Raw genomic sequence first — 26,225 nt, 5'->3', positions numbered from 1 at the left:
GATAAGATATTTTGTACTACATGCTCCTTCCTTCCCTCCTTTATAAAAAGCAACACTGTCTGAGAGAGAGTAGTGAGCATTTAGGATAGCAATCTAGGTACCAAGCATTATTCTACTGACCTGTATATTGGCCACATTATTCTTCTTTGGCACTAAATTTTGTATTTAATGACTTGACTGTTTTTCCTTCCCTTATCCCACAATTTAATCCAATAGATTTCCAAAGTTATTATAAACAGAATTGCAAAACTGCATTTTTTTCCTGAAATCCTGGTTAGGGAATGAATACTACATCCTGGTGCCATTCCACTCATATCAGAGCTATTAAACTATCTTTTACTAAATCCTTTACAGCTAGACAACACCTTGAACAATTAATCCCCTTAACTTGCTCTCTAGAACTGCATTCAATCATCTTTCTTTTTTTTAATTTTTGATATTTTTATTTCTTTTTGTGTGTGAGAGAGAGCGTGAGCAGGGGAGGGTCAGAGAGAGAGGGAGACACAGTATCCGAAGCAGGCTCCAGGCTCTGAGCTGTCAGCACAGAGCCCGACGTGGGGCTCGAACCCATGAACCATGAGATCTGACCTGAGCTGAAGCCAGACGCTCAACCGACTGAGCCACCCAGGAGTCCCTCAATCATCTTTCTAAGATGGCTTTGCTCCTAGAGATTCGATGAAGATAGATTGTTAGAAAAGATTCATTGAAGAATTTTAAGATTATCAATCTAACTTCATAAAACCAACAATTTTTAAATGCCTGAGAGATCATAAGATGCTGTCTTCCAGCTGTTCTGAGGATAGAATTCATATAGAAGTTGTGTTCTCAAATTGCCTTGGCATTTGGAAAAACATAAGTGCTAAGCTCTAAGCTATGTTATTCTCCCAGGAGAGAGAAGATAGCTGAAGGAAAGACATTCTGATGAAAAGTATGCCAAAAACATTTCCATCTCCAAACCTCTCTCAAGAGTTGCAGCCCAGGAGCAGTAGATCTTAGGTGGCTCAAGTGTCACAAGTCTGTCTTTGACACATTACTAAAAGTTGGTTCCATCTGCAACCAAAGTGAAGAGGCTTGGATCATCCCAAAGAGAACTGATATCTTCTGACTAATTTCTCCTGCCTTGGAGTCAAATTTTACTTTTGCTTTTTTTTACCATTTTTTTCTTACCTTGTTTCAACTTTCCTTTATCAATACATCTCTGTTTCCTCTTTCATTACTGAACTCCACATTCTAATAACTTTACACCTGAATTTGGTCATTACCTCTGTACCTTCCTGGAATCTTTTTTGCTTCTCAGACGTGTGATAGAACACTGCCAGATTAATCTCATGTCTAAATATGAGCAAAGCTAAATAATGCACCAAGTCTCCCCTCAACCTGGGCTCTATCCACCTTTCACACTCAGTGGTCTATCCACTGAATATCAGGAAATAGTCCAGAAAGCCTAGCCACTAGCCACATTCTCTAGGAGATAATGTATTTTTGTTGTTGTTGTTATTTGTTTGTTTTTTGTTTTTTTGTAGAGAAGTTTAATCCAGTTACATACTTTAGATTCAACTAAACAGACATTTTTATGTTCTCTATTGTATGCCAGTGTCCATACTTTGACTTTGACTTTGGTGAGGGAATGATAGTTAAGACATGGCCTTGCCCTTGAAGAGCTCTTTGTGGTTGGGAGGAGAGTTTAAAGTTCACCACCACCACCACCACCACAATACCTGTGCCAGTTCCTAGAAAAGATTATGCATAAACTGATTTGAGAACACAAACCAGGGAAATAGTGGGACTAATATTAAAGAGAATGGACCTAAGAAGACCATCAAGGCGATACAACAAACTGGGCCATTCATTCATCATCCTGATCAGGAAATTAGGGTTTCCATTCCTAAATAATACTCAACATAAGAATTTTTTAAATTCCTGTATGATAATATTTACAAGGTTGTGGTTTCAGTTTGAAGGTGATGGATACCTAAATTAGAGCAGAAGCAACAAAGAGGGAAAGTGAGAAGATGAGCCTGTATAATGAAGAACTTATAAGACTGCTAATAACTGGGGCACCTGGGTGGCTCAGTCTGTTAAGCATCCGACTCTTGGTTTCAGCTCAGGTCATGATCTCACAGTTCATGAGATTGAGCCCTGCATCAGCCTCTGTGCTGACAGCATGTAACCTGCTTGGGATTCTCTCTCTCTCTGCCCCTCCTCCCACTTGTGCACGCTCACTGTCTCTCAAATTAAATAAATAAACATTAAAAAAATGAGAATGTGATAACAATGTGGGAGAGAGTGAGAGAAAGGAACTAGGTTGGTCCCCAAGTTCTCAGGTCTGAGGCCCAAGGCTACATAAGATCCCAATGGCAAAACACTCAGAACAGAACCAGGGCTAGAGAAGAGGAAAGGAAGTGTAGCTGTTTTGGTAGTCTGATTGAAGAGATGTCTCTACTGGCAGCAGGCATTTATAGACGAGACCTAGAACATAGCGTTGATGTATATTTGGGGACATGATAAAAAAAAAAAAAAAGAACAGTGAGGAAGAGGTGCAAAAAGAACAGCAGGGAACCAAGAATGGAATTTTAGGTTTAACCCACCTTTAAAGTCAGCAGAATCTGGTGAAACCAAGGAAAGAAAAATAAGTAGAAGGAGCCAGAAAATTAGAAAAGAGAGAAACACAACATAATCAAGGACCCGCCAGTTTTATCAGGTGTCACTTTAAAATAAAGATTATGAGTTATTCTCCACTCCAGCCAACTCCATCCCTAAGAGCACATTTCCGCCATTCATTTTTTAGTGGTCATGGAAATTGTGGTTTAGCTTTTGATAATTTGTTCCAAAATATGAAGACTGAAGTCTTGACTGTACACACAGGGGTATGGTTTTAATTATGAACTAATCATATGAGAGGAAATCTGATGAAATAAAATATAATTCACTTATATTTTACTGAGAAAAATGGAGACACATGGCTTCTCTCCAGCTGATTTGACTGCCCCCAGTAGTCACAATGCAGTCAACTGCCACCACCAAAACATATACCTCAAAATGATCAGACTAAAACATATAAAGGAGCACCTGGATGTCTCCATCATTTAAGCATCCCACTTCAGCTCAGGTCATGATCTTGCGGTTCATGAGTTCGAGCCTCGCATCGAGTGGGCCCTGTGCTGACAGCTCAGAGCCTAAAACCTGCTTCACGTTCTGCGTCTCCCTCTCTCTCTGCTCCTCCCCACCCACGCTCTGTCTCTGTCTGTCTTCTCGAAAATAAGTATTAAGAAAATTAAAAAATAACTTATAAAGTTCCACATAATAAATATAGGTCTGTATTTAAAACCAATGTGTTTTACATTTTAGTCAAGCATAGGTCTCTTTCTTATATTAACATAGAAAGGACCTACCAAGAGTTTATAAATCCAAGCCTTAAAACTGCATGCCTCCCACTGACACTTAATATTGCAGGATTTTATAAGCCTTCCCTGGGGTGGAGCCCTCAGCCCCACAGGTCATGAAAAGATGTTGACTAGGACTAGTCTATACCTAAGAGGAAAACAATTCAAATAAACCTAACTCAAAACATGAGCTCTAGACAACTGTAATGTAATCTAACCAACCTACACAGAAGATTATTATGATATTTTTCTTAAATAGGAAGTCATAGTATTTGGAGTCAAGACAGACTGCTATCCAAATTCTAGTTCTGCTAGCTAAACATTATGTGACCTTGAAAATGTCAGAAAATCCTGGTTTCTATGTATGAGAAATGGATGGTTGAATATAACTTACAGAGTTATTGGGAAGGTTAAATTAGGTGGCATCTATAAATTTTCAAAACAGGGCCTGCCTGGTACTTATTTCTACTATGTAATTGGGTGAGATTGGTTTTAAATAATAGCATTAATTTTGTTTGATCTTCTTTCTCTATGACAATTTTATTGACTTGTATTAGCAAGAAAGAGCACCATTTTTGTAATCTGACATTTTCAAGATTTCACATGATTAACACAATTTCCAGAAAACTGTAATGTTAATTTCTCTAGCCTTTATGACCGTCTATGATTAATGTTCTTATAGCTAGTACTGAATGTGATAATGTTATGATTTCTGTAACTTGAAGTATTTTAAGTAGAACAAAATGAGATGATTTATGCAATCAAAGACAGGTAGGACATCACATACTTGACCCTCATTCAAGGAATATAAAACAATTTATGGTAGGAGTGTACAATTATTTAGGAGAGAAAAACATGGCTTGCAAAGAAAAAGAGCCTATACATTTAAAAGGTTGTATGAAACTTAATTATGAAATAAGCATGCTCATGTACCACATGCCTTTTTTTTCTAAGTCAGATGTGCCTCCAGGCAAGTCACTGACAGTCTCTGTGCCTCAGTTTCCTTGTCTGTTACATGCCAATAGCAATATTTGCCACATAGGGTTTTAACGTTTAAATAAGTTAATATAAATAAGACATGTAACTTCCAAGAATATAGTCATTTCTCAATAATTGTTAATTGTTATTCCTTGAATTCATTAGGGTGCTGAAGGTAAACACAAAACACACTCATCTGGGCTTATAAAGAGAATTTGACATGGAACAACATTCAGAGGTGTGGGCAAGGAAGAGAATGATAAGAGACAGTGAATGATCTATGGACTGGCAAAAGTCAGAAGCCATTATAGAAGGAGATATGAAGAGACAAGGCAGGGGAGGATGGTGTCACCATACGTGGTTGTCATAAAGGGACACAGAACCACAGCATGGGAAGAGGAAGAGAGAGAACTCTCTATGTTCAACTCACCAAACCCAGCAACAAACCAGAGGACAAGGAAGTCAAGGTACTGTAGTCTAGACGAACCAGCCTCACAGGGCTCCAACTAAAGCAAGAGAAGGTCAGAGATTGGATCTGGGGGAATGATGGGCTAACCAGAAACTACCCAGCCCAAATAATAGCTGAATAATTCGATCAAACCCCTTATTCCTCAGAAAGGGTCTTAGCCAAAAGCCTTTATTTTGCTCACTGCATTCCTTCCTCAGTTCCTCATCCATGCCAAGTTTGTTTTTATTTTTAGGCAGAGACCTAGTGTGACAGCTGTGTCACATCTGATATCTTCTGGGCTTTTGATTAGTGGATTGTAAGCCTTTATTTTGAGATATCTATTTCTTTTTTATTCCCAATCATAGTCGAAGAAGAAAATTCTTGATTATTAAATAAAATGCCATAGCCTAATAAACCTACGTTGTCAGTTTGTTCATGCAAAGCCTAGAGGTGTCAAAATCCAATGAGCCTTTGAACATTTTCGGTGACTGCTTAGCAAACAGAGCAGTGGCTTGCTTTATTTTGGGTCATTTTCTATTCTCTCCTCTTTTGGGTGATTCATAATTCCAAGACCCACTTTAAGCCAAAGAGTTTTACATCCAATCAGCAAATAACTTAAGTGGATCATTTTGAATCTTGATATTTGGTAAAGACTGTCTCCTTAACAAAACTTTAGTTAGACTCTTCTGATTTCTCTGTTTGGCTATGACTTGCTCTTGGGCTCTGTCCTTGGACTATTTAGTCCAGCTTTAGCAAGAATCCTGCTAGGTTAGTTTAGCAGAAATCCCATACCCTTTATATCGAATAAAATCCCTCACCACCCATGCTTGGTATCTGACTACCGTTGTTGATATCTGAACAAATTCTTTATCCTCCACCCTAGATATCTTATCACCCTAACCTGCCTTTGGCTCTAACCCTGTCAAGTCACTTTAGCCAAAGTCTCCTGTTTATCATGATGTTTCCTCTTGGTAAATTTCCATTTGATGACCCTCTACCCTGCTTCTTAATGATAAGTCTCTATTTGTCCTTCTTGTGTTCAGAGTTGAGCTCAGTCTCTCTTCTACAAAACCCCATTATAGTAGTCTCCCTGAATTCTTTGACAAGTGTCATGAGTAATTTTTTCTTTAACACATTAGCCATCTCAATGAACTGATATATAAGCTTTTGTTTCATGTGTTAGTAACTGTTAATAATTAAATATATATATTTATATATATATATGGTATTAAATGATTGTGATATATAAACTTCTCAGGAACCTCTCAAATGAGATACTTAGGGAAAAAACTGTACAACACTTTGAAATGGACCAAAAAAATTAGAGTCTTCAATGGAAAACTACCCATTTCCTAGAGCACAGTCTTCCTAATTATCTAATTCTAGTAGATCTATGTGCCTTTCATTGACTTTGAGCATTTTACAGCTCTGTAAATTGTAGATAACTGAGTGAAATAGAAATGATTCTTGAGGGGCGCCTGGGTGGCTTAGTCAGTTAAATAGTCGTTTCTTCGTTTTTGCTCAGGTCATGATCTCACAGTTTGGTGAGACTGAGCCTCATGTGGGGCTCTGTGATGATAGTGTGGAGACTGCTTGCTATTTTTTATCTTCTTCTCTCTCTCTGCCCCTCCTCTGCTCATGCGTGCTCTCTATCGTGCGTGTTCTCTGTTTCTCAAAATAAATAAATAAAGCATAAAGAAAGAGAGAATGATTCTTGACCCTAGGCATGCAAATGAATTCTAACAGTAGAAGGACACTTGACCTCCGTATTGACCTTCTTGCAGGAAAAGCCAACATTTGCCTCTTTATAAATTCATTAAAACATTCCTGATTGCCCATATGGTGGTTTGATTTCTCCTTTAAGCCTGCTATAATATCTTTCTGGGTTTCCTAATAATTAATGAGTCATTTGTGTGACTCTTATTTTACCTTTTTAGAAAAATTTTTCTTTAAGAGGTGTTGTTATTATTCTCCAGTTTTACAGATAGAGAAACTGAGGCTCAGAAAAGTTAGGTAGCTAGCCCACAGTTGCATCACTAATTATCTGAACTCATGATTCTTGAAGTTGCTAAAAAAGAGACAACAGCCTCAAAATGGAGTCACTTGTGCTAAGCCCATGTCACCAAACTGAGACTTAATACCTAATGTAATTGCAGTTTCAACCTCTCCTAAGAATATAATCTTAACCAGTCAATCTAGAATTGCCTGGTCAGCACTAGTGAGGTAATCTGCCTGAGAGATACCCTACCTTGCCCCAAAAGAAGATGACCTTGCCTGAAATGATTAGCTTTTTGCCTGAATAACTTCTGTGTTCTGCCTATAGGAGTTCATCCCATGAAAGTCTTCTGTCCAGTTCCCTGAAGTCCCTTTCTGTATGCTAGACAGGATGTTGCTCTATTCATGAATCATTGTATAAAGCTAATAAGATCTTTAAAATGCATTAAGTTGAATTTTGTTTTTTTTAACAAAGTCAAACTACATACTTTTCCCATACAATATAATTTTATTAAAGTAAACAAAATCACAAGTGGTTTATGTGCTAGAGCATTTAACAGAACACTGTATCATATGTAGCAAGAAAACTCCAAACAACTAATAATTACTACTGATTAGATAATTAGTGACTAGAATTGCTAATTGCATTTCAACATAGCTGCTGTGTGGTAATAAAAGCAAAAATAATAGCTTGGTGAAGCATACACAAAGTAGCATAATGCAAACCTAGCCACCAGACGTGTCAGTAAATCATACCAATTGGAACCTGAAGAAGTCCCGGGTATATTTTTCTTATCTCCACTGATGCCTAGGATTAGCCAAGATCCTTAGCTGATTTTGATTGGTTTCATACATAGAAAGGAAATGAAAAGAAAAAAAAAAAAAAGAGAGAGAGAGAATCAGAGAAGGAGGAAAAGAAAGAGGAGGAACAGCAGGCTTCAACATGTGATAAACTAAAAATTGCATATGCATGAGTCTCGAATTCTATTTTGCAATTCTGTGACACTGGAAAGTTACTTAATCTGATTCACAGGTCCGTTATATATAACGTGGGCATAAGATCACCTAGCATTAAGCTATTAAGATAAATGAAATAGTGACTATAAACCATCTGGCATTGAAGTTTGTTTTCAACCCATTTTAATCCCCTTTGCCCAACCCCTACCCCTGCCCCAATCATTCCATAACCCTCCAAACACAGTGAGAATTCACAATACTGTTTACCAGAGAGCAGACGGTGAGCCTGAATGTTCAAGTAGATTTTGTCTCCAATCTGCTCCTGCATGATATGAATTATCAATGACACATCTACAAAACAAGTAATTTCAGGACTTATGTTATGAATGCAATGAAAAATGGGTTTGCCTTTAAAGAAATGTAAGACAAGCAAATGCTGTATGACTCAAAAGTTCCAATCTCCATCAAAGAGTGTCTGAAAGAAAGATTCATTGTGGTAACAGTGTGACATCCTGGAGGGACAGCTTTTATGTTATGGTTATCTTTGTGAACAGCTGAGCTGACAAGCTAATAAATGGTCTTTAAACCATTTAAGATGATACAGTGCTCTGCATTTCCTCACTCAGTTACAGGTTTTTTTGTGGGAGACTGGGCTGTTAGAAGGTTTTAAATCACATTCCCAATTTAGTCCTTGGAGGGTAAGTGGTACAACAATGAGAACATCAATTTTGATTTTTCTAGCTTCTTCTGTCTTCCTCAGTGACTTCTCTAATTTCCCCTTCCCAACTCCTGTGGAATGTTTTACCCTCATGAATCCCTCTCTGAATTAGATAAACACAGAAACTAAATAACTCTGAACTTGATGCATAGAGCCCCAAACTATCTTCATACTGTATACTAAACATTAAGTATAAGCATAAATTACTAACTAAAGAAATTATTATATTTGACTGGCCAATTAATAAATTAGCAGCAGCTGCTATAAGGTAAAAGGAGTTTTTTATCTTATAAAGGGAAAAAGAATTGCCTTAAAGAGAACACAAAAGGAGAGCATAGATAATGCAGCTTTCCTGGACCTCTGGCAATTGACAGAAGATTAAAAAGCCATCTTAGATACAAAAATATTAAACATGAAGCAGTTTCTTCTGTGCAGATGTCTATTTCAGGTTTGTTGTAATTAGGCAAGTTTGCACACATAACCAGGAGACCAGCATAGGACAGTCTGCCAGTATGTGCAGACTGCATGGCCTGTATCTATCTTCTCAGGCAAACTTGCTCATCTGGATTGTAAAGAGCATCCATCACAAAGTCCTGTCACCATCAAATGCTAAGGATCAGACTTCTGCCAGGTTACTTTACCCAGTTAGTAAATACTGGAGGGAGATCTGTGGACATTTTACCTGATGCTGGTGATACTCATAATTCTGATCAAGGAATCAGGTAGTTCCTATGCAAATTTCCCAGCTATAGCCAGGCAGAGTTAGTTCTGTAGACAAAATGTATTCCAGTAGATAACTGGGATCAGAGAAATACAAGGTTCCAGGATTTAGAAAATAGCTGTCCCTGCTAAGAGTGTTGTTTCTCTTAATTCACAAAAGATGTGTCAACATGTATTTTAATAATACATCATTGTTTATAGGGTCCTCTGTTTCAGTCCCAACCAGTCTAACATCAGCATGTTGAAACTCAGTTCTAGCACTATCTGGAATTAGTGTAAACCCTGTAAGTAGATGGCTAGGTCCTCTGAAGACTGCCTCTACTTCAGATGCCAGTGACAAATTCAAACAATCCTCAGGCCATCAGCAATATTGACAACAACTACAAATTTGGTGGTTCCCATGACTCTCCTCACATTCAGTAATTTTCTAGAATAATTCAAAGAACTCAGGAATGCTTTATACTTAGTACTACAGTATTATGGGGTTACATTACATCCTTGACCATGAGTGAAATCAACCTCCAGTCCTCCACTTCTCCCTAAAGTTTAGGCTGCCTCAGAGTCCCAACCCTCTACTCATGTGATTGTCTTGTGCTATCTAGGGACCACCTTGAATCACCATATTAGCATAAACTCAGGAGTGATCCAAGGGGCTCATGAGTAACAAAGCTGCTCTTAATACTCAGAAAATCCCAAGGATTTAGTCTCCCTGCCAGGAGCCAAGGACAGAGGCCAGCCATATTCTTTATTACACACTGGAACAGTCATAAGGGCTGTAATACTAAATGAACCAAAGACGAGTCCTGAATGTGGAACTGATGATTCAGTAATGTGTTGGGAAACGTGTGACTTGTTTCTTCTGTACCAGAACCACAGATCAGCTTCAGTACTTAATTAAAACTGTTAGTTCTCTCATATCCTATACTATGTTTAGAAAATAGTGGGCCTTACATCTTGAAAAATGAACTACTCACTCTAGGGGCACTGATACCATGTGAAGGGGCTACCTATGCTACATAACATTTACCATTGTCATTTTCTTTTCAAAAGTCTGTTTTGCAGTCTAAAAAATTCCTGATCCTTAGCCAAAAGGGATCCCTCCCTAGGTTCTGACAGGCTTAAACAATGCCATTTTCTTAGCGTATTCACTTTAAAATAGTTGATACTCTGTAGCAAACTATGTAGCTATGAAATCAAGGCAACAGAAAGGTGTCAAATCATCTGATTACTCACGGCACCTTAAGATGGACAGGATGCCAATCGTTCCGAGCTATACTTTGTCTCAGATGCTTTCAGTATCTGTTCCAATTCAGACAGAACATAAGGGGTGCCTGGGTGGCTCAGCTGGTTAGGTGTCTGAGTCTTGACTTCGACTCAGCTCATGATTTCACAGTCCATGAGTTCAAGCTCTGCGTTGGGCTCCATGGTGATGGTGTGGAGTGTGCTTGGTATTTTCTCTCTCTCTCCTTTCTGCCCCCACGTGTGCACACAAGCTCTCTCTCTAAAAAAGAAAATATAAAAGGGGGGGGAGGACCAAAAACCACTGGAGTTAGAATTGCCAAAACTAAAAGGCTAAGTGCCAGCCTACACCACTCACTTTGAAAACTTTACTTAACCTCCCCGAACCTCAGATTTGTCATCTGTAAAATGAGGATAATGACAACATCACAATTATATTCTAGTGATAAAATATGATAATACATGTGTGACTTTAAGACACTGTGGAGGATGAGGTTGTTAAAACAGCCAGAATCCTGATTTATGCTCTAAAGTCATCTTGTTAAATAAAACCATCATTGGCATTTTTTCTGATATGCTGTGTTGGGAAACACCTGATTTATGCTCTAAAGTCATCTTGTTAAATAAAACCATCATTGGCATTTTTTCTGATATGCTGTGTTGGGAAACAATTTAAAATTTACACACATACACACAGTGCATTTATCTTCTCTCTTGGCTCTAACTAAAGGCCGCTTAAAGACCTAATATGCAGTCAGTAGTTACTTCCCCACCCTTGCCAAGGTAGGTAAAGAAAGATAATAAACCTAAAATGGTTCAAAAGCCTGCTAAAAGAAACCCAAACAATATTCAGTGCCCATATCCTAAGCTTTTCTTCACCTTATCTTTACGCACAGATGAATGGTTCTCCTTGCTAAGTGAGGTACTTCAATTTGCATCCGAAAAAATGCCAGACCTGTCCCTCATACTCATGATAGCTTAAGTAAAACATTCAGAGACACCAAATATCTACATTTAGAGCATTCTCCAGATTTCCATCTAGGATTAACAGCCATGTGGTTCCAAAGAAAAGACTGGATGAAATGATTCATGTTTGAGAATGGTAGTCGCCCAGCAGGTTTTAATCTTTAACTCATGCCTCCTTCCATGCTTTCACCAATAACTTGCGTGTTCCTACTAGCTAAAACTATTTATAAAAATCTTTGCTTTCTGTTGTTGGCAAATTATAATCAATAGATATTGAATATGTTTGTTCAAACTGTATGCATTATCTCCAGCTACTCCCTCTCAGAAGACAGGCTATTTGCATATAATACTTCATCTCCCTCCATTTTAAATTTACCAGATTTTTCTAATCCTAACCAATCCTTCATTAAGTCACTTCTAAAACACATTATTTTAGCTTCTAAGGAAAACGCTTCCAAAAATTTGTGTTAATGTCATATTCACAATTTCTGACTCTTGACTATGTATCCTAAAAAAAAGTCATAGTGCATTTTTCTTTGCTCCTCAAATATTGTGTGCCTATGAGTGACTGGTATTGTTAGTCATCAGGGCATAATGGTGAAAGAAAATGCATGAACCTGGTCCCCATCAAGCTCACATTCTCTTGGTGAGGGTATACAAGCAATTGATAAAGTAACTTAATTTTAAATATGAGCCCAAAAGGGAACAGACAGAGTATGGCATCGAGAATTGGAGGTGGGATAGGTTTTTTTTAGAAGGAGAGGCACGGCCCGAGGAAGGCCTGGGTGAGCAGGTGAAGTTTAGGCTCAAGGATAATGGATGAGGACGGATTTGTTACTGAAGAACAGCAGAGAGAAGTTTTAAAAACAAATGTAGAATTATGTCGTGCAGTGATAGGTAGTCTTAAACACAGTACAGCGAGTTAAGTATGAGAGAGAGAAATAGGGACTGTGGTTTCTCTTCCCCAAAGGAGACAAGGACAAAGTGACATTTGAGAAGAGGCTTGAAGGGGGGTAGGAACAGATTACAGGGGATGAGGATAGGAATGATATCTCTAGTTTGATGATTTTGAATTTTGAGTCATGTAAATATTTTCCTTAATTTAAATAAATCTCATGAGTTAAAGAAATCCCTAAAATTGAACATAAACCTGCATAAATGAACCTAGTATGTTAGCCAAGTTGAAAATAGAACCATACACAATATAAATCTAATTCAAGTAACTCAAACAACATTTGATGGGATGTATCCTAAGGACAGAATGGCAGTAAAATCTTTTTTTAAAATTTATTTTTATTAAAAAATTTTAAAATGTTTTATTTATTTTTGAGAGAGGGAGAGATAGAGAGCAAGCACGGGAGGGGCAGAGAGAGGAGACACAGAATCTGAAGCAGGCCCCAGGCCCTGAGCTTTCAGCTCAGAGCCTGACAGGGGTCTCGAACTCAAAGACCGTGAGATCATGACCTGAGCTGAAGTCAGTTGCTTAACCAACTGAGCCATCCAGGCACTGCAAAAATGGTAGTAAAATCTTAAACTTTACTTAGCAGTTTTGTTGTAAGTATTGCTAATGGTATTGTCATTGTGAAACTATCGTGTGTATATCAGGAGACAGAACAAGAGAGTTAAGATACTGATCTTTTGGGAATCCGGTTTCACTGTGGAACAATTCAGATGACAACAGGGGTATTGTCAGATATGAGGAAATCCTGTGTTAGAGCATGGGGAAACATGGTAAATAGAGTTTGGTGAGATTTGAAGCTTTCCCATTTTGGAGAATCTCTTTAAGGAGAAAAGAATTACATATAGAAGCTTAAAAAGAGCTCATTAGCTTCCCAATAAATGTTTCTCAGACCTGGTTGTGTTGAATGTGACTTGAAAGCATAGGTGTGTTTTCTTATTCTATAATGTAGAAAGACCTGGAAACAATAATACCCTTCTAGCAGTGAGCACACTGATGCTCATAATGTGTTTTGTAAATACATTCCCTAACAGAAATGAGTGAAATGACCCTACAGACATGGCTGTCTCCTGGTCTGGGCTGAAAAGTATAAGGAGGTTCCAAAACATGTTGTGCCAGACTCATGTGCTCAAAGACTAATGGGATCTCATCAAAATGACATGTGGGGGTTGGGCCTGAAGCTTCTTGTCCACCTTGGCTGTGTATATATTCATTACTTGAATGCTAATAGAAAACCCTTGTCCCTAAGCAGTGTTGACTTCATAACACTGTGTCAGCTCCTTCTCATGGCCAAGCTGGGAGTTGTATCCAATCAGGGGTGTTGAGAAATCCTAAGAGAAATGCTGTAGAACTAGCCTAAAATGGAAGCGCCTAGCAAAGGGCATAGACAGCCATGCAGGGACAGCTGCTTACATGCTTTTCACTGCCAGACTCACCCTGCTTGTCAGAGAATCCATACGTTGGTGAAATTGTTTCTTTGGGAATGTCCGGATTGGCTGCTGGCTCGCTGCTGCTTACCCAAGGAAAGTAAACAAAGTGTGCCACCCTCACACTGTTTTTTCCTTCTCCTCTGTTTTTATCTTTAATTAATGAAGTTGATCTATTAATTGGTGTCTCTTGTATATAAATAAAGTAGCATACTCTAAATAATGTCTCGAAAATTCTGCTTTGACATTTCCGAAGTTTGTTTTAAATTCATGAGATCCTATTATGTCTGAAAAAGTTTTCCTAGGGAAAATAGGTCATTTTTCCTTTTTTTTTTTTTTAAATTAAAGATGCTACATGAAAAATATTACTTTGTTGTAAGGATCTTTTTGAGTTTGTAGGTAGCAGGGTTGATGACCTTAAAATGTTAGGACCGTCCGTTTTCTTATATATTCATTAATCCCTCCAAGATGCTTAAGACTGCATTAACTAGCATTTAAATAAAAGCAGAAATAGTGGGCTCTAATAGAATATTGGTGAGATGTCACAGGCTGTATTTATACAGAAAATGATGAGAAAATAACAAATATATGTGATGAATTGGTTGGCATATAAAAAGAACCGAAAGTGAGTAATTACTGCAGTAAAAGGAAAGGGGAACAGAAAATAGAGGTTTGTCCAAGGAAATAATGAATGAGTAGCTCAGTGTCATTCAGAGTGGATTAAAAAAAAAATTGCTCTGTGAAAACAATAGTGGGGAAATGGTAGCGTAAGTACAATCCTGGTAGAAATTTCACCCAGGTTTGAATACTGGGAAGCTTTTGAATAATGTATGTAAATCAAGGCAAGCCTTCAAAATACAATATTACTCTTGATGAAATGGGCCTATAAATTAGGGAGTATTAAAAGGATGCTTCTAAAGAATGCTACTGCCCTGAAGCTTTGATTTGCCTGATGTTAAATTAATGTAAACTTTTGTTATGTGTGTGAGAAAGGCCTGAAGGGAAAATACAGAGACTATTGAAAATGTAGATAAATGCAGAGTAAATGATTGTCTCATTCCCCAAATGGAACCCGTTGGAACACACTGGAATGAAAACATAAGCAGGCTCCTTCTCAGAAAAGCATAGCTCATAATGTAGAATAACATTGCATTAGAATGGAGTCAACATTTTTGTAAAATTTGGGGGAAAAACTTCTTTAGCTGGTTTAAAACTTCTTAGGCTGAGCCTGTCATTAAGAATATGGAAATAATCTAGTAGAATCCGCAGAAATTGTGGTATTTTTAAGAAGACCACTGGAAAGCTGATTAGACATCTATTTGATTTGGCGTTTAAGAAAATTGGTAAAGGGAGCCAGGAGGGCAATTACGTGTATAGACTGAATGTTGTTCCACAAATGTACTGAGTCACTCTTAGCACTTAAACAAATGATTACCAGCAGAACGATGGATTTGAAATTCACTCCATGTTACTCTGGAACAAAGTTCCGAGGCTGACCATAAATCTTGTGTGTATGCTGAACATAAGCATGGGCTCTTTGATTTTTATTTTTTTGGCATTACCTTAGCCGTTCTTAAGTTAGAAAATCACCCAATCTGAGTTGGAAGGACATCTAGAGACATGAACTAAATTACTTCTCTGTATCAACTTACTACCTTGTGTGTAAACATTTCCAGGAACAAAACATTTTACAACTCCCCCAAGGCAATGGTTAATTCATGGTGCTGTTTATATGCCCCCAACAGCTAGTTCAGCCCCATCTGGGTATTGTCTGTGCTTGCATTCCTCTGTTGCCAACATGTCTTCTCCCATTTCATGGGGCTTCCTCTCTTTTCGGATCCTATTTTCCTTTATTCAAGTAGATCTGATTTCCTGCTTTCTGCATCCCTCTTGGGGGCTTTGTCTAACGTTCTAGTGCCACATTTGTCGTCTTTGGAGTTCTTCTCCACATCCCCACATCTTCTTGTTTTCTCCCAAATCCTCAGTAAGTTTGTTTTGGATGGAGGGCGAATGAACCCAGATATTATAAATCAAGCTGGAAGGAAAATGAGGGATTCAAAAGCGTGAGTATCTAAATGACTGTGCTCCCTGAGTGCAGGCTATCAAAGCATTCTTGCAGGCTTAGGAGAAACTCTCTGTGGATGCCTGCCAACCTATCTCTTACGTTGACATTGATGTACCCCGGCGTTTGCATTGGGAGTGCTTGCTGGCCGACACTCTATTAGCATACATACACCTCTCTGTTGGAAAGTTTACAGAATCTACTAGAGTTCAGAGTAGTTTTTTAGAAGCATAATTGAGGGACTCCTTTAATGAAATGCATTTCAGGATGTTTCTGTTCTTATGGAGACTGCCTATAAAATATTATAGCAGTGGCCCTGAAGACCTTGGGAGACTGTGCTCCTCAAGTGGTGCTTCTGTAGGTAGGTATTTTCCATCTAGCAGGGTACCACATCCGTTTGGAAGCTCAAAGTCCTAATTTTGTAAATCCCACAGGATGTTCTGCAGAATAACCTTTATTTTGTCTAGAATCACTGTCTAAATCAATTTATGAATAAATCTAGCCATTCTTTTTATGAGCTAAATCCTTGCTTCATTTATGTTGATCATGCTGAGTCCTGTTGTATTCACCATCAGGGCAGTCCCCTGATTTGCTTAGCATAAATGGATATTTTCGTGCTAAGTGAGGAGCACAGTTTATTCCAAAAGTCTGAGCTCCTGATAACTATAGGATTTTATTCTAAAAAAGGATTATACATATTCATCAAGTTTTTGGATAAAAATACAAGCAGTATTTTAATTTACAATATTTTTTATTAATAGAACTTCTGCACCCTCCTTATGTTTATGGAGAGTTACTATTTGCAGGAGGTATTGAGGAAAGTATCAATGTCTGTCAGAAAAGAATTTTACTCTAGAAGCATTGCTGAGGGGCCGGTTACTCTTTTGGATGACCCAGAAGTGGGGATACTGAAGGTCTGAGGTCCTAGCTCAAGCATAGTGGCCAAGGGTTTTAAGAAACAAGTAAATGCATCAAGAGGTTAATTGATTATTTAATTACAATGTGATGATTTTAGCTCTTACAGACAATGAATAAAAGCCACCTTCTTTCCTGAGTGTGTGTATGTTTGCACATGTTTGTGCATGTTCTCTCCTATGGGATGCTGAATTATGAATAACTGTGCTGTGATTACACATACGTTTAAAGGGATGGTGTTTTCCAGATCATCAAGTCATAAAATCTGTTGTGGATCTTGAAGCTACAGTCTTTTGCTATTCCTGCCTCTGGCCCCTGTAAGCCTTTCTTTCCAGAAAGGAGAAGATATACTTTTTCTCTAAAAGGCCAGATAGTGATGATTTTAGGCTTTGTGGGCCATGTGGTCTTCATTGTAACTACTCAGCTTTGCTGTTGTAGCTTGAAAACGACCACAGGAAATACAGAAACAAATGAGTGGAGCTATGTTCCAATAAAACTTTATTTTCAAAAACAGGTGGCCAGTAGGATTTTGCCCATGAACTGCAGATCACTGACCTTTGTTCTAGGTGTCTCTGTCTTACTCATTATTAGACAGTTCTTTCTTTTGTAGAGGTCCTTAGGTCATTTCACATTCTGCCTATGGAATGTTTTTAAAGGTATTTTTCAGTCCGTGCAGTATTTTTTTAAGTTGATTTATTTATTTTTGAGAGAAGGAGAGACAGAGTACAAGCAGGGGAGGGGCAGAGAGAGAAGGAGACACAGAATCTGAAATAGGCTTCAGGCTTTAAGCTGTCGGCACAGAGCCTGATGTGGGCTTGAACTTATGGACCCCAAGATCATGAACTGAGCCGAAGATGGAAGCTTAACCAACTGAGCCACCCAGGCGCCTCTGCAGTAAATGTTTTTAAATGCCCAATTGTATCACACAGGGAGAGTGGAGTACCAGTTCCCTTGGATTAGTGCTGACATTACCTCCAGGGAAGGTCTGCAATGTGTGGTAGATATAGCTATGGCAAGGGAAACGTCAGGTCTAGTGTACATTAGTGACCACAGGCCTTGGTTTCCTCAGTGACAAAGGAGGATATTGGGACTAGACAACATATAAATTTTTACCAGCTCTAGGATTTTATGATGTTAAATTAAGGTTCTTGGCAAAGCTGATTGTGTAGGCCGTCTCAGATCTCCATGTTTCACTTTTAAGCAGTTTTCCTCAGAACAAACACAGCAGACACTGGTAACTTTTGAAGAACACATTTCTTGTTTCTACATTAGGAACCAATGAGAATTACTGCATTTGTGGGGAGTTTTAAACACAGTTTTGGAACTGTCCATACATGCACTGCTTATCTGCATGAGGCTGATCATGCCCTTAAGGATACTTGTGGGTATTTTTCTTTGAAAATTGGTAGCTCTGGGGGCACCTGGGTGGCTTGGTCACTTTAAGCATCTGACTCTTGATTGTGGCTCAGGTCTTGATCTCAGGGTCGTGATTTCAAGCCCCATGTTAAGCTGGGCGTGGAGCCTACTTAAAAAAAATTGGCAGCTATAATGAATATAGTATTTTAAAAATTGGCTTACATTTTAAGTGTGATTTATGTCATCATTTCTAAGAGTCACATTTCCTTTTACATTTTAACACGTATGAAATCAAAGTGTGTCATACAGTTACTTTCATCTATGTACCAATTGTAGTGTGGTTATTGCCTATATTTGGGCATTAAAACTTGTATTACTGTATAGATATATAGCTAAGTATTGATATTGATAACCTTATGATCCCCACCTTGCCAGGGAATCCTGAAAACCATCAGTGAAGCACTATTTAAAAATGTGACCTCATTGTCAAATCACTGTTGTATCCTGGAAAGTAATGTTAACATTCTTTGTCAACTATACTTAAAATGCTGTTTCACCAAGGATATTATGGCACAGAGGGCAATTTTATATAGAAAATTATGGACCTAATGACTCTGAATTGTTGAGGATTTTTGAATCGGAATGTGAAGAAATGTTGGTAATTTGTTTGTATTTCTTTTTACATACACACCAATAATAGGAGGAGGAAAAAAAATCCCCTTAGGTCTAATAAAGTTATAATGAGCTCTTTTTGTAACATAAAATTACAAGTGGCAAACAGTATTGTGACATTATTTAGTTGTCAGTGGTATTTTTTTGTTGTTAGTGGTACGTAAAGTAACAGTGTGTTCTTATAATGACGCGTTACATTCATAAATATGCTACTGTTAAGATGGGAAATGTTTGAGTGTTTTAAAGAAAGAAATTATGAGTGTAAAAAGAATTAGGGGCAAATTAGGGCAAAAGGAATCGTTATTTTGCTTTTCAGTGCCGAGGGGGGTAAAGGATGAGGAAAATGCACTGAGGCCTTGAAGCACGCTTCTGCCAGAGAGGAATGAGCTGAAGATCACCAGTGGAATGTATCAAGGCCCTTGAAGATCTTTTATTCTGCCTGTCTTCTACTCCCATGTTCCTGGCACCCAACACAGTGGCTGGTACAGAGATGGCTGTCCATAATTTTTTGACGAGTGTGAGGATAAGTGATTTCTAGAGCAAGAGGTGTACATAGGAGAAGCCGAGGCCATCGTGTGCTTCTTGTTGACGTGAGGAACCTCAGAAACCACCTGGCCACAAAGGTTAAGTCTTTCTTTGCCTCTGAGGGTTCACAATATTTATAAAAATTACTCTCACACTTGATATCTCCGAGTTCATGTTAGACAAAGAAGCATGAGTCAACAGCACTGATATTCAGGATCAGAGATGTTTGTATTGAAACGGCAGCCTTGACAACACGGTACAACCCTCTTGAATTCAACGAGAAGCAAGCATAAGCTGTCACTGAACTTTTCCTTCTTTAATAACTCAGCAATCAAGAACTTGGCCCAATGCTTTCTAAAAGTAGTCCATGATGAAACCATCCTTTGAAGCATTAGCCTGAGAGAAGAAATAGAAAGCCAAGGTTATCAGTTTCTGTACCAATTTTGATAGAAGCAGATGCTAACTACACAGAATTCTTGCTGAACTTGTTTCCATATGGTCTCCAGTATGTCTTGTTCTTGCAATTTTTAGAGGCTGGAATACTTTGGGAAGCTTAGGTGTCATCACCACCCAAGCAAAACCAAATTCTTAAAAAACTTAGAAAAATCTTTTTGGTGAGAGAAATGAATTTATTTCGAAAAACTGATATTAAAGTGTTCAGATGAAAGCTTTCTTGGGTACTTAGGATTTTAGCATATACACAGGAGTCTTTGCTTTGTTTAAGACCCTTCCAATATAAAGTTACCTAACTGTAGATCCTTATTGATATTCTATTCTTGACATTTTATACTATAGGAATAAATAAATATAAAAACAGAAAGAGTTTAGTGGAGGAAATGATAGCAATGTATATTAAAGAATTAGAATATTGTTATGTATACATGAGGATTAGAACTGTGTGGAGAAATGTTTAAGGAAGACCAGTGAGGACCAGAGAGTGCACAGAAGTCTTTTCAGATTTTGTCTTCATAATTCTGGTAGGCTAAGTTGCAAGGGTAGAGTGTTTCTATCAAGGGGGCTATGTGAAATCTGGGAGGCCAAGAAGAGGTAATTGGCCTGAACACAGCAGGGAGCAGGAATCTGGGAATAGAGACAAATAGCTGAATAAAATCACTGATAAGATATTCCACAATTAGTGATGGCGTGCACACCATGAAGTAGGTTCTGTCCAGTGCTGGTGATTCTTTGATGGACAAAACAGAAGGTGGGGTGCCTGGGTGGCTCAGTCGGTTAAGCATCAGACTTCGGCTCAGGTCATGATCTCACGGTTCATGGGTTTGAGCCCTGCGTCAGGCTTTGTGCTCACAGCTCAGAGCCTGGAGCCTGTTTCAGATTCTGTGTCTCCCCATCTCTCTGACCCTCTCCTGCTCATGCTGTCTCTCCCTCTCAGAAATAAATAAAAAACATTAAAAAGAATTTTAAAAAAGACAGATGGTGTATCTACCACCAGGTGACTGACATAATTGAGTGCAGCAAAGAAGAAACAAGGAAGCAAATAAAGACACAAAGCAAGTTTATGGTTAAGTAATAACATCAGTAATACTATTAATACTGTGGTGAGGAGGATATGAATTAGATGCTGTTACAGTGAATATTGGACATGGGGGCTCTTTTAGGCAGGGTAGTGAGGTAGAGTATCTCTATAGTGTTGACTCGCAAACCAAGATCTAAATATTGAGAAGGAGCCAGCCAAGTCAGGGAGAGGAGAGGAGAGAAGGGGTAACACAGAAAGAGATGGATGGGTTTAAAAAACAAATAAATTTAGAGACTGGAACAAAGGAAGGAAGGGGGGCAGGGGCTCAAGATGAACTACGCAGATAAACAGGCCCTAGATTATGGTGGGCACCAAGGGGCGGAGTAGAGAATTTGGATTTTGTCCCAAGTGCAGTGAATAGAAATTCTTGGGAAGGTTTTAAGGAAGAATATGAGAAAACAGGACTTAAATAATTTAAGGATTATTCAGGCTCTTGGGTATATAGCACATTGAGGGGGATAATCGTTACCATCCTCATCAAGCCCATACCTACACAACACTTAACTGTATACCCCACAGGATTTTAAGTACTTTATAATTATTATCTCATTAAATACTCATAACAACTCTGTGAGGTAGGTATGGTTATTAATCTTCCATTTAATTAATTAGTTAATGTTTATTTATTTTGAGACAGAGAGAGCATGAGCGGAGGAGAGAGGGGGGAGAGACAGACAGACAGACAGACAGACAGAGAGACATAACCCGAAGCAGGTTCTGAGCTGTCAGCATAGACAGCATACAGCCCGATGCAGGGCTTGAACTCATGAACCATGAGATCATCACCTGAGCTGAAGCAGGACATTTACCTGACTGAGCCAAGCAGGTGCCCCATTAATCCACCATTTTAGATATAAAGATCTATAAAAATACTATATAGTATCTTACTATACAGATAAGATAGTACTAGGAGATCAATTACTTTGGCCAGGCTTCCATAGCCAGTAGATGGGCAGTCCGGGCTTTGACATGAAGCAGTCTGTGCTCTTAATCACTGTGCTGTCTAGTCAGTAGGACCAGGACATGACAGAGACTTGATGTAGTCAGTGAGGCAGAAGCTACTCTCTCGGACTTGAGGGCAATAAGACTTGGTGATGGGTTAGAGGCTAACTCAGGGGATGGCAATAGAAAGGGATAAGTCAAGATTGTGGCTAGATGTCATATCGTGGCTTATAGAAAGCTTTTAAAGTTGGAGAAGGTTTGTGTTAATGAACAGGAATATAAGGAAATAATAATTTGGGTAAGTGTAGTGATACAGGATGCTTGCTTGAGAAAGATGGGTTGGGCAGTACTGGGAATAATGACTCAGAATTGGAAAATCTGAGAGTCAGGATATCTTCAAGGAGTCTGTCTGTAGGGAATCCTATGTGAGAAGTTGAGAGGCTTGCATCAAGCAGATGGCTTGGGATTAGAAAGGAAAGCATGGCCCCAAGGGATATTTTTAAGGAACATTTTTGTCTTTGAAGCATCCTGGAAATGAGAAATGAGTCAAAAGGTGTACCTAAGAAAGCTGTGGAATCTTTGGTGGTGACCTGGATGTAGTCTTTAATCACTGGTCGCTTCTGTTGTGTTTCTAGGAGGCACATACACACTTAGGCATGATTGAACCCGGTGTCTTAGACCAGCCATTTTCAAATCAGCACCCACGCCTTTAAGAATGTATCATGCACAGGACTGAAGTCACAAAATTTAAATTCATGTATTGCCCATGACTTAAAAATGAAAAGTGTGTTTTCTGTTAAAGTTGAATTTAATAAACACTTTAATTAAGGGATTATTCTAAGTCAATGAGATGCCAGAGATATGATATTGGCAAAAACAGTGCTAAATTACTGCCCACCTATAGCTCTATTTATACTCTAGGAGATTCTTCATGCTTTTTATTTTGTGATGCACAGACCCACATTGCAAACAGAAAGAACATATATGAATGTTAAAAATAACAACTTTCATATTGTTCTTCATAAATCCCAAAGAGTAAAAGTAAATATAGCTAATGTATCCCTACATAAAATTTCCACAGATTTCCCTTGAATGTCAAGTCACAGATATCAAATACCCAGAGGCTTCATTTTCAGAGGGGTGTTGGGAGACAGTTTTTAGGATAACTTTGATAAACCCTGTTGAGATTTGTTTAAGTTGGCATTTTGAGCAAAATAAATTCAAAACCTGATACATATAAATATCAAATTGGAACAAAAATGAAAATACTTTCCCTTAGAGAACACATTAAATGTTACTTTTCTGTGTTCTACAAATGACAGATACAAGTATAGATGCTTTGGGGCTCCTGGGTGGCTCAGTCAGTTGAGCATCTGACTTCAGCTCTGGTCATGATCTCTTGTTTCCTGTGTTTAAGCCCTACACTGGGGTCTCTGCTGTCAGTATGGAGCCTGCTTCAGATCAGTTTTTCTCTTCTCTCTCTCTCTGTCAAAAATAAGCAGTAAAAAACAAAAAGTCTAGATGCTTTGTGTTGCCCTCCAGGAATTTGCCATCTGCAGCAGATAGCAATGACCTGAACTTTTTAAAATCTGTTAACAAATTTTAACATTCTACTGAAATATAATTAATCTACAGTATTAGTTTCAGGTGTACAATGTGGTTCAACAATTCTGTACATTCCTCGTGCTCATCACAAGAAGTATATTCTCCATCCCCTTTATTTGTGTCACCTGTCCCCCAGCCACCCCCCTTCTGGCAACCATCAGCTTGTTCTCTGTAAAAATCTGTTTGTTTTTGTCCATTTATCTTTGTTTTTCTTTGTTTCTTAAATTCTACACGAGTGAAATCATACAGTATTTGTCTTTCTCTGACTTATTTCACTTGGCATTATATGCTCTAGGTCCATCCATGTTGTTGCACATGGTAAGATCTCACTTTTTTGTAAGGCATATTACTCAGCCATAAAAAAGAATGAAAACTCATTTGGGGGGGCGATTAAATGTTGTTCAAATGAGGACAGATGCAGAGGAAGCTGCTGGCTGTTGCTAGGTGGAGGTTAAATCAAATGCTCGTGTTTGAATTTCAGACAGCATTTTGAAACCTCGGGGTGACGGTAGTGTAGGACTTGCACCTGCCGTGGGGGAGGGCTATGTAAATAAGCCAATGATAAATCAAGTAGCAATAGCCCAGGCCTGAGCAGGGGGGTACCAAGCTCAAATTCATTCCTTAATGGGAGACTTGGGGAAAACAGGCTAAACATCTCAGCTGTGATCACAAGAGCAAAGAGAGCTGTTATCATGCTTTAGAGAAGAAAGAGTGAGACACGGTGAGAGAAAAGATTGGCTCTCTGAGATTATTGCTTTCAGGCAAATTGTAGTTGCCTCAGTAAGAAATGGTCCAGTCTTAGGCTAAGACAGTGACAGACCATTGAAGCTAAGGAGGGTGTGTAATTACCAGACCTTAGTATTTTCAGTCTGGATGGTGCCTTACAGATAATCCCCCTACATGTGAAATTGCAATGATACCATCTACTATTGGAGTGACATTGGACCAGTTTTTTTTTTTTTTTAAATATTGCTGATGGCCGGTTTTAATAATTTGTAAAATAGTGTCCCCGTGCTTTTTTAAGTCTCTAGTGAGATGATGTATGTGTGCTGTAAACCACTTAGACAGTAGATAGTGAAGGTATAATTACAGTAGAGATTTTGAGGAAAAAAGTGACAGGTTTTGGCAATAGACTCCATGCACACAGTTCGAGAGATGAGTCAGACGTTAGTCATTAACAATTCTGTTCCTTTTTGGTCATATGCATTTATGAGACTCTATAAATGAGGACGATTAACATTCATTTGAACACTAAGTGGCATATAGGTAAAACAGTTTTCTCTGTTGACCTTTTTTACTGTAACTCCCAAACATCTGGTAGCTGGAAAAGCAATTATTTGCATTGATTCTGATGATTGTGTGCTATCATTTGCTTTGCACAAACATCAGGTTATTTGTTCCCCATTTATCTTCTCCACTGTGCAGTGTCCCAAAGATTTCAGTGGATGCTCACATGTTGCTCTTGCTCTGCAATGTTGTCCATGGAGCCCCTTTTCACCTTCCCCAGCTAGGTTTTGCTGGTGATGGCCCTGGGAAGGGAGTTTATTTTCAGCAGTGTTTCATAGAATCATAGGTAGCTCTTTCACATGCACCATTGCAAAAAGAGTCCAGATACCTTACTTTGGTTTCCTGAGAGCAACCTTGAACAATCTTCTCCAATGGAGAGTTCGGGACTCTGGCCCCAAGTCTCCTGCTTGTGAACACATTGGTGCCTGTGTAGCAAAAGGATGTTTTATTTTCATGTAAAACAGCAGGAAAAAGAATTTGAGTTTACTGGCTAAGAAGTCTGGCTTTGGGGCACCTGAGGGGCTCACTTGGCTAAGTGTCCAACTCTGGATTTTGGCTCACAGTTCGTGAGATTGAGCCCTGAGTAGGGCTCTGTGCTGATAGCACTGAGCCTGCTTGGAAATCTCTCTTTCCCGCTCTCTTTCTGCCCCTCTCTGCTCCTGCTCTATTTCAAAATAAATAAACATAAGTAAATAAATAGCCCAGTTTTGACAGCTTGCTCTCGCTTCTGCTAAACAGGTGTTTAAATTCAAAAATCTTGAGTATATACCCTCACAAAGCTCCGCTATTTATATATCTCATTGATAAAACTTTACAACATGTGTTCTGAATTGGCCAAAGGGAACTAGAAGAATTTCTAATAGATAACTATTGGTGCCCAGATCAATGTCCTGCCAAGACAGTTCAATGTAGGTGAATCATAGGATCAAGTAGCCAGAGAGGAGTGGGGTGAGTTCAGTGCCACAACACAAGGGTCTGTTATGCAATGGGAAGTAAACTCACGAATGTCCACCTGTGTCCTCTGAGCCTTCCTGTATTGACCTGCAGCTGAAGGATGGCAGTCTCTGGAGCCCTGACACCTGTCCACCACAGAACTCTGCTTCTCTCTTGGGTGACTGAGATTTGCCTTTAGTGCTAGAAAAGATTGGATTAGGTGTTACTATGCTTTGAGGTGCTGTTAACAAATGGGAGTGGTTGTCAGTGAGCCAATGCCCCAGCCCCAACACACAGTTGAAGACAACAGTCTTCAGGTGTGTTTCACACCCATATATCTGTGGTGCTGAGACCCAGTACCCACAGAGGTTACGTACTTCTTACCGCATGACTTAGAGACTTTTCTCCTTTCCCTCTCTCACTTTCTTTCCATTCCATCATTTGTGCTTCCTGGGACACCTGTGAAGAACCAGCCTGCACTAAGATGTGTGTTTCAAAGTAAGACTCAGTCATGAAGTGTAGACTTGATTTTCAAGGCTGCAGGGAGCCAATTATGAATTCTAAAGCAGGGGAAAAGATGTGATCTGATTTACATTTCAGAAAGT

The sequence above is a fragment of the Hyaena hyaena genome, unplaced genomic scaffold, assembly GCF_003009895.1.
Source record: "Hyaena hyaena isolate Hyena2069 unplaced genomic scaffold, ASM300989v1 scaffold_250, whole genome shotgun sequence".
In the NCBI taxonomy this organism is placed as follows: domain Eukaryota; kingdom Metazoa; phylum Chordata; class Mammalia; order Carnivora; family Hyaenidae; genus Hyaena; species Hyaena hyaena.
Note: the sequence above shows the minus strand (reverse complement) of the source record.